This window comes from Saccopteryx bilineata, chromosome 1 (assembly GCF_036850765.1).
Source record: "Saccopteryx bilineata isolate mSacBil1 chromosome 1, mSacBil1_pri_phased_curated, whole genome shotgun sequence".
Classification (NCBI taxonomy): Eukaryota; Metazoa; Chordata; class Mammalia; order Chiroptera; family Emballonuridae; genus Saccopteryx; species Saccopteryx bilineata.
Window position 1 is genome coordinate 343,695,876 of NC_089490.1, and position 12,963 is coordinate 343,708,838.

At 35.4% G+C, this 12,963-nt stretch overlaps 1 protein-coding gene across 1 annotated transcript in view; it reads left to right on the plus strand.

The window, feature by feature from the left end:
* The window catches only part of LOC136319573 (glycerophosphodiester phosphodiesterase domain-containing protein 4-like), a 165,116-nt gene that overhangs the window by 64,940 nt on the left and 87,213 nt on the right, over positions 1-12,963 (plus strand). The gene's annotated exons all lie outside the window — the stretch shown is intronic.

The following is a 12,963-nucleotide window of genomic DNA, read 5'->3' on the forward strand; positions in this document are numbered from 1 at the left end:
TTTGAGTGGGCGGGAGCCCCACCTGATTATGCTAGCAGCTCTGACTGACTGAGCCTTACTCAGAGCCTTGTGCTGAGTGGGAATAGAGTGGGGAGTTGCCAGCTCTTTGAGCCTCTTACTATCCAGGCAGAGGCAGCAGCAACCCCATAGCTGGATTATCAGGCTTCTAATTGTGGAAGGAAAGACTAGGAGAGAGGCTCCAGGAACACTCTCACAGTGAGAGACCCTCTCACTGTTGGAGCCTATAAACACTAATGAGCCTTGACTGCCAACGAGACTGAAGCCCAATACATGACATCGCCATAGAGAATTATCAACGGCAAACCTCTTTCAGAGCATGCCACAGGGGCAGAACCCGGGGTACAAAGTCACCGACCAGGAAGAGAGACAGAAAAGAAAAAGCAAGACGATAACCTCTCAAAATCAAGAATAATCTGCAGACTTTATAACCTATCCCATTTTATTATATTTGTTCGTCTGTGTCTCTTTTCTTCATTCTTGATTTTTTTTTTCTATTCCAATTTGGTCATTTAATTCTCTCTCAGTCTTACTCTTGCCTCTCTTTGAACTACACTACCCATAAGTGTTACATCTCCCATTACCTTTTCTTTCCTCCTCCTTTCTCTCTATGAGGGTTGCAATCCAAAACCCCTAACTCTCTCTTTCTCTCTCCTCCTTTTTCTTTTTTCTTCTTTTAGTGGTTCCATCTTTTCTCTCTCTCTTTCTCTTTTCTCCCTCTATATTAGTCTCTTCCTTTCTCCTTTACGTCTTCTCTCATTCAAACCTCAATAATGAACAAATTATCTTATCTGGGACTCAAACTTAAATTTGTGGCATTTTGGAGGGTTTTTACTTCACCTTTTTAACACATTAGCGGTGCTCCCATCCCTGGCTCTCCATTTTATCTAGTTCTCGTTCCACTAAATACAATAGTAATTTTTTAATTTTCCACCCCTTTTTCCTGTTTTCCTCTTATTCCTCTCATCATAACTCTGAGTCAGCCAACACCTAAAAGCAAATCATTTTATTCTTGACCCAAATTTTTTCCTTATTTGCTTTTTGTGGGTCTATACTGCCCCCCTTTTTTATATATATATTTTTTCTTTTATTTATTTCTTTTTCTTTTTTTTCTTTTTCCTTTACCCCTTTATTACTTCTCCCCAATTCAGGCCCTTCAGTACAGGTATTGTTTGTTCTATTTAGTACAATATAATTCACAGTTCATCACAAGATTTTCTCAAGAAAGAGGGGAGAGGAGAGGAGAGGGAAAAAAAAGGGGAAGGAATAATTCCCTTTTTTTCTCAAATTTTTATCTTATTTTATTTTTCTTTATTTAATGATTAATTTTTTTAAAAAACACAATTTTTTATTTTTATTTTTTTAATCTTTTTATTTCTTATAAAATCTCATTAATACTATCAAGAAAACCACCCTCAGATGCCACTAAAGAAGAGAAAATTGAATATCATGGATACAAAAGAAAGAGAGGTAACACAGAGAGATGAGGAAAAATCTATGGAGAAAAAATTTAAGATATTGGAAACCTTGGAGTTAAATGACAGAGAATTTAAAATAGAAATCCTAAAAATACTCAGAGATATACAAGAAAACACAGAAAGACAATTTAGGGAGTTCAGAAAACAACTCGATGAACACAAAGAGTATATCTCCAAGGAAATTGAAACTATAAAAACAAATCAAACAGAGATGAAAAACTCAATTCACGAGCTGAAAAACGAGGTAACAAGCTTAGCTAATAGAACAGGCCAGATAGAAGAGAGGATTAGTGAAATAGAAGACAAGCAACTTGAGGCTCAACAAAGAGAAGAAGAAAGAGATTCAAAAATTAAAATAAAAAAATGAGATAGCCCTACAAGAATTATCTGACTCCATCAAAAAGAATAACATAAAAATAATAGGTATATCAGAGGGAGAAGAGAGAGAAAATGGAATGGAGAACATACTCAAACAAATAATAGATGAGAACTTCCCAAGCTTGTGGAAAGAACTAAAACCTCAAATTCTAGAAGCAAACAGAACTCCAAGTTTTCTTAACCCCAGCAAACCTACTTCAAGGCACATCATAATAAAATTGGCACAAACCAACTGCAAAGAAAAAATTCTCGAGGCAGCCAGGGAAAAGAAGAATACAACATATAAAGGAAGGCCCATTAGATTATCATCAGATTTCTCAACAGAAACTCTACAAGCTAGAAGAGAGTGGACCCCAATATTTAAAGTCCTGAAAGAGAGGAACTTTCAGCCATGAATACTATACCCATCAAAGCTATCCTTCAAATATGAAGGAGAAATAAAAACATTCACAGATACAGAAAAGATGAGAGAATTTATCACCAGAAAACCCCCACTCCAAGAAATACTAAAGGGGGTTCTCCAATCAGATACAAAGAATAAAAAAAACCCAACAAAGCCACAAGTAAAAGCTCCAAGAAGAACATAACAAAACCAACTTTAAACTGTGACAACAATAAAAAAGGGGGGGAGAGGATGGAGATTAACAGTAGCAAAGGGCGATGGAGTGCAAAAGTACTCACAAAATAGTGCACTACAATGAACAGGGTAGGAACCCTTTTCATTACTTAATGGTAACCACCATTGAAAAAACCACCACAGAAGCACATGATTTAAAAAAGATAGCAACAGAGGAAAGATGTATGGAACACAACCAAATAAAAACAAAAGATAGAAAAACGAAAGAGAAGAATCAAACAAGGCACAAAACTAACAGAAAGCAATCTATAAAATGGCAATAGGGAACTCACAAGTGTCAATAATTACACTAAATGTAAACGGATTAAACTCACCAATAAAAAGGCACAGAGTAGCCGAATGGATCAAAAAAGAAAATCCAATTGTATGCTGCCTACAAGAAACTCATCTAAGTAACAAGGATAAAAACAAATTCAAAGTGAAAGGCTGGAAAACAATACTCCAAGCAAATAACATCCAAAAAAAAGCAGGTATAGCAATACTCATATCTGATAATGCTGACTACAAGACAGCAAAAGTACTCAGAGACAAAATTGGCCATTTCATAATGGCTAAGGGGACACTGAATCAAGAAGACATAACAATTCTTAATATATATGCACCAAACCAAGGAGCACCAAAATATATAAGACAGCTACTTATTGACCTTAAAACAAAAACTGACAAAAATACAATCATACTTGGAGACCTCAATACACCGCTGACGGCTCTAGATAGGTCATCCAAACAGAGAATCAACAAAGATATAGCGGCCTTAAACAAAATACTAGAGCACCTGGATATGATAGACATCTACAGGACATTTCATCCCAGAATGACTGACTATACATTTTTCTCCAATGTACATGGATCATTCTCAAGAATTGACCATATGTTGGGCCACAAAAACAACATCAGAAAATTCAGAAAAATCGAAGTTGTTCCAAGCATATTTTCTGATCATAAAGCCTTGAAACTAGAATTCAACTGCAAAAAAGAGGGAAAAAATCCCACAAAAATGGGGAAACTAAACAATATACTTTTAAAGAATGAATGGGTCAAGGAAGAAATAAGTGCAGAGATCAAAAGATATATACAGACAAATGAAAATGACAATATGACATATCAGAATCTATGGGATGCAGCAAAAGCAGTGATAAGAGGGAAGTTCATATCACTTCAGGCATATATGAACAAACAAGAGAGAGCCCAAATGAACCACTTAACTTCACACCTGAAGGAACTAGAAAAAGAAGAACAAAGACAACCCAAAACCAGCTGAAGAAAGGAGATAATAAAAATCAGAGCAGAAATAAATGAAATAGAGAACAGAAAAACTATAGAAAAAATTAATAGAACAAGGAGCTGGTTCTTTGAAAAGATCAACAAAATTGACAAACCCTTGGCAAGACTTACCAAGGAAAAAAGAGAAAGAACTCATATAAACAAAATCCAAAATGAAAGAGGAGAAATCACCACAGACATCGTAGATATACAAAGAATTATTGTAGAATACTATGAAAAACTTTATGCCACTAAATTCAACAACCTAGAAGAAATGGATAAATTCCTAGAACAATACAACCTTCCTAGACTGAGTCAAGAAGAAGTAGAAAGCCTAAACAGACCTATTAGTAGAGAAGAAATAGAAAAAACTATTAAAAACCTCCCCAAAAATAAAAGTCCAGGCCCTGACGGCTATACCAGCGAATTTTATCAAACCTTCAAAGAAGACTTGGTTCCTATTCTACAGAAAGTCTTCCAAAAAATTGAAGAAGAAGCAATACTTCCAAACACATTTTGTGAGGCAAATATAACCCTTATACCAAAACCAGGCAAGGATGGCACAAAAAAAGAAAACTACAGACCAATATCTCTAATGAATACAGATGCTAAAATACTAAACAAAATACTAGCAAATCGAATACAACAACATATTAAAAAAATAATACATCATGATCAAGTGGGATTCATCCCAGAATCTCAAGGATGGTTCAACATACGTAAAACGGTTAACATAATACACCATATCAACAAAACAAAGAACAAGAACCACATGATATTATCAATAGATGCAAAAAAGGCTTTTGATAAAATACAACACAATTTTATGTTTAAGACTCTCAACAAAATGAGTATAGAAGGAAAATATCTCAACACGATAAAGGCCATATATGATAAACCATCAGCTAACATCATATTAAATGGCACTAAACTGAAGGCTTTCCCCCTTAAATCAGGAACAAGACAGGGTTGTCCACTCTCTCCACTCTTATTTAATGTGGTACTAGAGGTTCTTGCCACAGCAATCAGACAAGACAAAGAAATAAAAGGCATCCATATTGGAAAAGAAGAAGTAAAGGTATCACTTTTTGCAGATGATATGATCCTATACATCGAAAACCCCAAAGAATCCACAAAAAGACTACTAGAAACAATAAGCCAATACAGTAAGGTCGCAGGATATAAAATTAACATACAGAAGTCAATAGCCTTTCTATATGCCAACAATGAAACATTTGAGAATGAACTCAAAAGAATAATCCCCTTCACAATTGCAACAACAAAAAAAATAAAATACCTAGGAATAAACATAACAAAGAATGTAAAGGACTTATACAATGAAAACTATAAACCATTGTTAAGGCAAATCGAAAAAGATATTATGAGATGGAAGAATTTTCCTTGTTCTTGGTTAGGTAGAATAAATATAATCAAGATGGCCATATTATCTAAAGCAATATACAAATTTAATGCAATTCCCATCAAAATTCCAATGACATTTTTTAAAGAAATGGAGCAAAAAATAATCAGATTTATATGGAACTATAAAAAGTCCCGAATAGCCAAAGCAATCCTAAAGAAAAGGAATGAAGCTGGGTGATTACAATACCTGACTTCAAACTCTATTATAGGGCCACGACAATCAAAACAGCATGGTATTGGCAGAAAAATAGACACTCAGACCAATGGAACAGAATAGAAAGTCCAGAAATAAAACCACATATATATAGTCAAATAATTTTTGATAAAGGGGCCAACAACACACAATGGAGAAAAGAAAGCCTCTTCAACAAATGGTGCTGGGAAAACTGGAAAGCCACATGCAAAAGAATGAAGCTGGACTACAGTTTGTCCCCCTGTACTAAAATTAACTCAAAATGGATCAAAGATCTAAACATAAGACCTGAAACAATAAAGTACATAGAAGAAGACATAGGTACTAAACTCATGGACCTGGGCTTTAAAGAGCATTTTATGAATTTGACTCCGCAGGCAAGAGAAGTGAAAGCAAAAATTAATGAATGGGACTACATCAGACTAAGAAGTTTTTGCTCAGCAAGAGAAACTGATAACAAGATAAACAGACAGCCAACTAATTGGGAAATGATATTTTTAAACACCTGCTCAGATAAGGGCCTAATTCCAAAATATACAAAGAACTCATAAAACTCAACAACAAACAAACAAACAATCCAATAAAAAAATGGGAAGAGGATATGAACAGACACTTCTCCCAGGAAGAAATACAAATGGCCAACAGATATATGAAAAGATGCTCATCTTCTTTAGTTATTAGAGAAATGCAAATCAAAACTGCAATGAGATACCACCTCACACCTGTTAGATTAGCTATTATTAATAAGACAGGTAATAGCAAATGTTGGAGAGGTTGTGGAGAAAAAGGAACCCTCATCCACTGTTGGTGGGAATGTAAAGTAGTACAACCATTATGGAAGAAAGTATGGTGGTTCCTCAAAAAACTGAAAATAGAACTACCTTATGACCCAGCAATCCCTCTACTGGGTATATACCCCCAAAACTCAGAAACATTGACTCGTAAAGACACATGCAGCCCCATGTTCATTGCAGCATTGTTCACAGTGGCCAGGACATGGAAACAACCAAAAAGCCCATCAATAGATGACTGGATAAAGAAGATGTGGCACATATACAGTATGGAATACTACTCAGCCATAAGAAATGATGACATCAGATCATTTATAGCAAAATGGTGGGATCTTGACAACATTATACGGAGTGAAATAAGTAAATCAGAAAAAACCAGGGACTGCATTATTCCATACGTAGATGGGACATAAAAGTGAGACCAAGAGACATTGATAAGAGTGTGGTGGTTACGGGGGGAGGGGGGAGAGGGAGAGGGAAGGGGGGAGGGGGAGGGGCACAAAGAGAACTAGATAGAGGGTGACAGAGGACAATCTGACTTTGGGTGATGGGTATGCAACATAATTGAACGACAAGATAACTTGGACATGTTATCTTTGAATATATGTATCTTAATTTACTGATGTCACCCCATTAAAAATAAATAAATAAAAATAAGTAAATAAATAAAAAAAAGAAAAGAACATCTCCAAACATTTGGAAATTAAACAAATTGACTCAAATTAAACAAACAAATTTAGGAAAATAATACATGAGTTAAAGAGGAAGTCTTTTTTATATGATGTGTGATTTGCAAAGATTTTCTTTCTTTGTGCTAGTTGTCTTTCATTACCTTGATACCAACTGATTTTCACAAAGATGCAAAGAAATTCAATGACTCTTGCCTCACACCATCTATTAAAATTAACTCAAAATGGATCAATTACATAAATATAATAGCTAATACCATAAAACTCTTACAAGAAAACACAAGAATAAATCTTCATGACATTGGATTTGGCATTAGATTTTTAGATATGACATTAAAAGAATGAACAACAAAGGAAAAAAATAGGTAAACTGGACTTCAAAATTAAAATCCTTTGTGTATCAAAGGACATGATCAAGAAAGTTAGAAGATAAGTTACAGAGTGGGAGAAAATATGATCAAGTTTATATACAGAATATAAAGAACTCCTCCAATAGAAAGACAATTCAATTAAAGAATGGACAAAGAACTTGAAACATCTTTTCAGAGAAGTTATATAGATGGTCAATAAACACATGAAATAATGCTCAATATCATTAGTCATTAGGAAAATATAAGTCAAAAGAGTAATGAGATATCTTTTCATACTAGAACGGCTATTATTAAAAAATGGAAAATAATAAATATTGATAAGGGTGTGGGGAAATTGAAAACCTTGTACATTGCTGGTGGAGGTGTAACATGATGGAGACACTGTGAAAACTAGTTTTCACTTCTTCAAAAAGTTTGGCATAGAATTACCATATGAACTAACAGTTCTACTCCTAAGTACAATATAGCTTTATCACTATGTATATATGTATATATGTGTGTAATGTATGTTTGTATGTAATGTATGTATGTATGTACTTGTATTTATTTATTTTTAAGTGAAAGGAGAGGAGGGGAGATAGTGAGACAGGCTCCTGCATACACTCTGAATGGGACCTGGCAACCCTTGTCTGGAGCTGATCCTCAAATCAACCGAGCCAGTTTTAGTGCCTGAGGCTGATGCTCTGACCAATTGAACTATCCACAGAGCCCAGGGCCAACACTCAAACCAATCGAGCCAATGGCTGCATGAAGGGAAAAGGGAGAGAAGGGGGGGAGAGAGGTGAGATGGTCACTTCTCTTTTGTGCCCTGACCAGGAATTGAACCCAGAACATCTATATTCCTGGCTGATGCTCTATCCCCTGAGCCAACTGGCTAGGGCTATATGTCACTCTCAAAATGAGAAAATTATAGTGACAGAGGACATATTAGTGGTTACCAGTGGTTAGTGAAGGAATTTCTTTGTGACAGTGGAACAGATCTGTGTCCCAGTTGTGGTGGTCACACAAATCTATATGTATGATAACATTTGTAGTAGTATGCATATATATAGATACATATACACATACATTATTAATGAGTTATATCATGTTGTATGTTGATGGAGATGATTCATCCTGACATTTTAAAGCTTTTCAGGACTCCGTGTTGTGTTCCAGTTTATGCCCTGTATCTTTACTTTCTTAAAGGCAACATTCCTTCAAAGGGTACCTTCTACTCCCTCTCTTCCTTCTGCCTCTCCAGTCCTTTTTGAGCCCATCCCTACCAGCCTTTTCCATACTTTACTGGGCTCTCACTAAGTTATCAGTGACCTCAGACTTTCCAAACATGATGGTAAAATTTCTGTTTTCATCTTAACTGCTCAGCATTTAAATACTTCCACATTTTTAAAGACATTTGCATATTTGTCTTCCAGAGTATCATATTCTCCTGATTTCCCTCCTTCCTGGCTGTTTCCTATGTAGTTTTCTTTGCTCACTCCTACCATCTCTTCTTCCTCTCAAAATGTTAAAATTTTTGAGACTTGGGATAACATATTTTTAAAGAAATTCTCATCCCTGCCCACAGCCAAAGTGAACTTTTTAAAAATAGACTATTTGGGTGACTTTGGTTAATAAAATTAGATAGGTTTCAGGTGTAATTTTTCACCATGCATCATCTGTACACTGTAAAGCAGCGGTTCTCAACCTGTGGGTCGCGACCCCAGCGGGGTCGCCTAAAGCCATCGGAAAATACATAATGCATATCAGGTATTTACATTTCGAATCATAACTGTAGCAAAATTACAGTTATGAAGTAGCCACCAAAATTATTTTTTGGTTTGGGGTCACCGCAACATGAGGAACTGTATTGTGGGGTCACGGCATTAGAAAGGTTGAGAACCACTGCTGTAAACTATTTTTTGACAGTGTTCACCCCACTTTGTAAAATTGCAAACATGTTGTTCTTAAGAAATGTCAAACATTTATATGAAACTTTCATTTGAATATATTTTTGAGAGACATTTATAAAGGAGGTGGCATGTCTATATTACAAAATGCAAAAGCAAGTAATGTAAACAGTTATTTAGCATCTGAGAGAAAGCCTGGGGGGGCCCTGCTAAGATTCTTTGTGAAGACTTTTGGCTGCTGAGTTTTGGCATAAAAGCCCAGCCAGCTGTACCTTCACTGAGCATGGAGCAGCACCTCTCTGGAGTAGCCTGAGTCTTGTTTTCTGAAGCACCATGGAGCTCCTCCTATGGGCCAGAGGAAGAAATCTTGCCAGCAGTCTCTGGTCGTCAATGCAAGCTGATGCAGAGGGACTGAAAGATCACAGCAAGCTTCGTGGGCCTCTTGCCTCATTGCTTCCCCACCAACTCAGTGTTTACATAGTGTTTTAAGAGAAATTGTAAATATTGTACCTAAGAAGTATATGTGTGGGAGGTAGGCAGAAGGTGGGAGAGAGAGCGCAGTAATTTCTCTCAGTATTGGCCCACTCTTTAACCTCCATGATGAACAAAATGTCAGATATTTCAATAAAGACGTGACATGCCAAGCCAGATGAGAGCCTGAGGCAAAATGAAAAATCAGTAATACTAATTCTGTCTATATTTAAATTTTAATATTTTGTTTATCGTGAATTTTTACATCGATTGTTAAAATACTGCATTAAAATAACGTCAATCTTGATTATTAATTTTGGGGGGGACCACTCTTAAATGTTACACCTGAGGTGAATACACCACTATTTTGCTGTTTGTTTTTTCATTCCTGCCTTTTTTAGCTTAAGTGTTTTTAGAACTTTATCTTCACTATTAGCTTATTAGCTGTACTTTTTTAACTTAGTGGTTGCACTGGAATTACAATATGTTTTTTAAGCTAATGCTTTCTCCTTTAAATATTATACATTTTTTTGTGTAAAATGCAAATCTTTTAACAGTATATTTCTATTTTACCTATTATTTGACCTATTACAGTCTGGTATCTCAATACATTGTTATTAATATTTGCTTTTAACAGTCTTTTTAAAAATAAAAAATGAGAAAAAGTTTTATATATTTACTTATATGTTTATCATATCTCATACTCTTCATTCTGTGTAGGTGCAAGTTTTCAATTTGTATCTACTTTTTACCTAAGAATGTCTTTTAATTTTTCTTATAATGCAGCTTTGCTAGAAATGAATTAGCCTGTCTTTAGTTTGTATGAAAACATTTTCATTATCCTTTTCTTTTTTTGTTAAATATAACTTTATTTAATGCTTTGAGGTCATTTTTGTGTGCCAGAAACATTTTACTTTGGTTGAAATAAAAACAAGTGCTTAATCTGTTAAATTTAGAACATTAGCTCTTACTTAAGCTTTTACTTATAAACCTTATTGCATTTGTAAGTCTAACATTTTAGCCTTTTTTATTTTATTTATTTATTTATTTATTTATTTGTATTTTTCTGAAACTGGAAACGGGGAGGCAGTCAGACAGACTCCCGCATGCGCCCCGACTGGGATCCATCCCGTACGCCCACCAGGGGGCGATGCTCTGCCCCTCCAGGGCATCGCTCTGCCATGACCAGAGCCACTCTAGCGCCTGGGGCAGAGGCCAAAGAGCCATCCCCAGCGCCCGGGCCATCTTTTTGCTCCAATGTAGCCTCAGCTGCGGGAGGGGAAGAGAGAGACAGAGAGGAAGGAGGGGGGATGGAGAAGCAGATGGGCGCCTCTCCTGTGTGCCCTGGTCAGGAATCGAACCTGGGACTTCCGCACGCCAGGCCAATGCTCTACCACTGAGCCAACCGGCCAGGGCCAATAGCCATCATTTTTGAGGGCTTTTTAATAATATTTAACTCTATTTTAGTTAAGTAAGTACTTTAGAAGTTTAAACTGCAATTATGCATTTAATAAGGTTTTTTTTTTTGGTACAGCTGTTTTCTAACTTAAATTTTTCCAGAATTCTTACGTAATTCCTATAAATCTAATATCTTTAAATTTTTATTTAGAAGATTAACTTTAAATTTGATCAATACAAGTACATAGGGTTCAAGGAAATATTTTTATAGAATTTAAATTATTGATTATGTTGTGTACCCATCATCCAAAGTCAAATTATTTTCCATCATTGTATATTTGTTTCTTTTCACTCCCTTCCCTCACTCCTCCCCCTTACTTCCCTCCCCCTGGTAACCACTTCACTTTTATCTATGTCCATAAGTCTCAGTTTTATATCCCACCTATGTGTGAAATGACATAGTTCTTAGTTTTTTCTAATTAACTTATTTCACTCAGTATAATGTTCTCAAGGTCTAATATGTTAAATCTGTAACTACATAAACCTTCAATGTTTTTATATTTAAAAATTTTTAATAAATGTAGTTAGATTTGAACTTAAAATCACAAGTCTAGATCAGTTACTCAACTTCATATTTCATATTGAAATTACAGAGGTAACCTAGGCCAGATTCTCTTTAACATACTTAAAATTACCAAATACCCATGCATTCCTCAAGCACAAATATTAATAACATAGGTATAATTGTTTTAAACTTATATTTAATTCTTCATCTTTCCACTTTGAAATGCACTTATTCGTCGAGAAAATCATTGTCATCTGGGTTGCTATCCCATGTGTATATTTTGTGATGGCGCTTTTTTTTAAGTGAAGGTAGAGGAGGTGCAGAGACTGACTCCTGCCTATGCCCCAACTGGGAGGATCCATGTAGCAATCCTTAGTGCCCGGCCAACGTGCTCCAGTCAATCGAGCCATGGCTACGGGAGTGGAATAGAGAGAGAGGAAGCGAGAAGGGGGATGGAGAAGCAGATGGTCACCTCTCCTGTGTGCCCTGACTGGGAACCGATCTGGGACTTCCACACACCAGGTCAACACTCTACTATTGAGCCAACCAGCCAGGTTTTTTTTTTTTTAATTTTAAAAAATTGTGTAAAATTAAAAACATAATATTTACCATCTTAATAACTTTTATGTGTATAACTCAGTGGTATTATATATATTTATAATATGCATCCTTCAACCATCATTCTCTATAGCTCTTTTCATCTTGTGAAACTGAGACTGTATACCCATTAAACAATAACTTGCCATTCCACCCTCCCCTAAAACCCTGGCAACCCTATTCTATTTTTTCTATATATAATTTTGACTAGGTACTAATATAAGTAGAATCATACAGTATTTGTTTTTTTGTGACTGGCTCATGTCACTTAGCATAAAGTCCTCAAAGTAGCCTGTTTTATAATACTCGTGTGTGTGTATGTGTGTCTATTTTTTATATATATGTCACACTTTGCTATTCTGTTTGATCAGTTGATGGACACGTGTTGTTTTTGCATTTTAAATACAGTGAATGATGTTATTATCAACATGGTTGTATAAGTATCTCTTTGAGACTCTGCTTTTCGTTCTTTTAGATATATAAGTGGGATTGCTGGATCATATGATAATTCTATTTTTAATTTATTGATATAAGGTACAATATATATAATAATTTTTATGTTCCACAGTAGCTGTACCATCTTATGTTCCCACCACCACTGCACAAGAGTTCCAAATCCTCCACATTTTGGCCAGCCCTTTTGTTCTTTTCTGTTCTTTTGTTGTTGTTAGTAGCCATGCTACTGGTTGTGAGGTGGTATCCCTTTATAGTTTTGATTTGCATTTCCTTAGTGATCAGTGATGTTGAGCATCTTTTCATGTGCTTTTGACCATTCACAATTTTTTTCTTTTTAAAAATTTTAT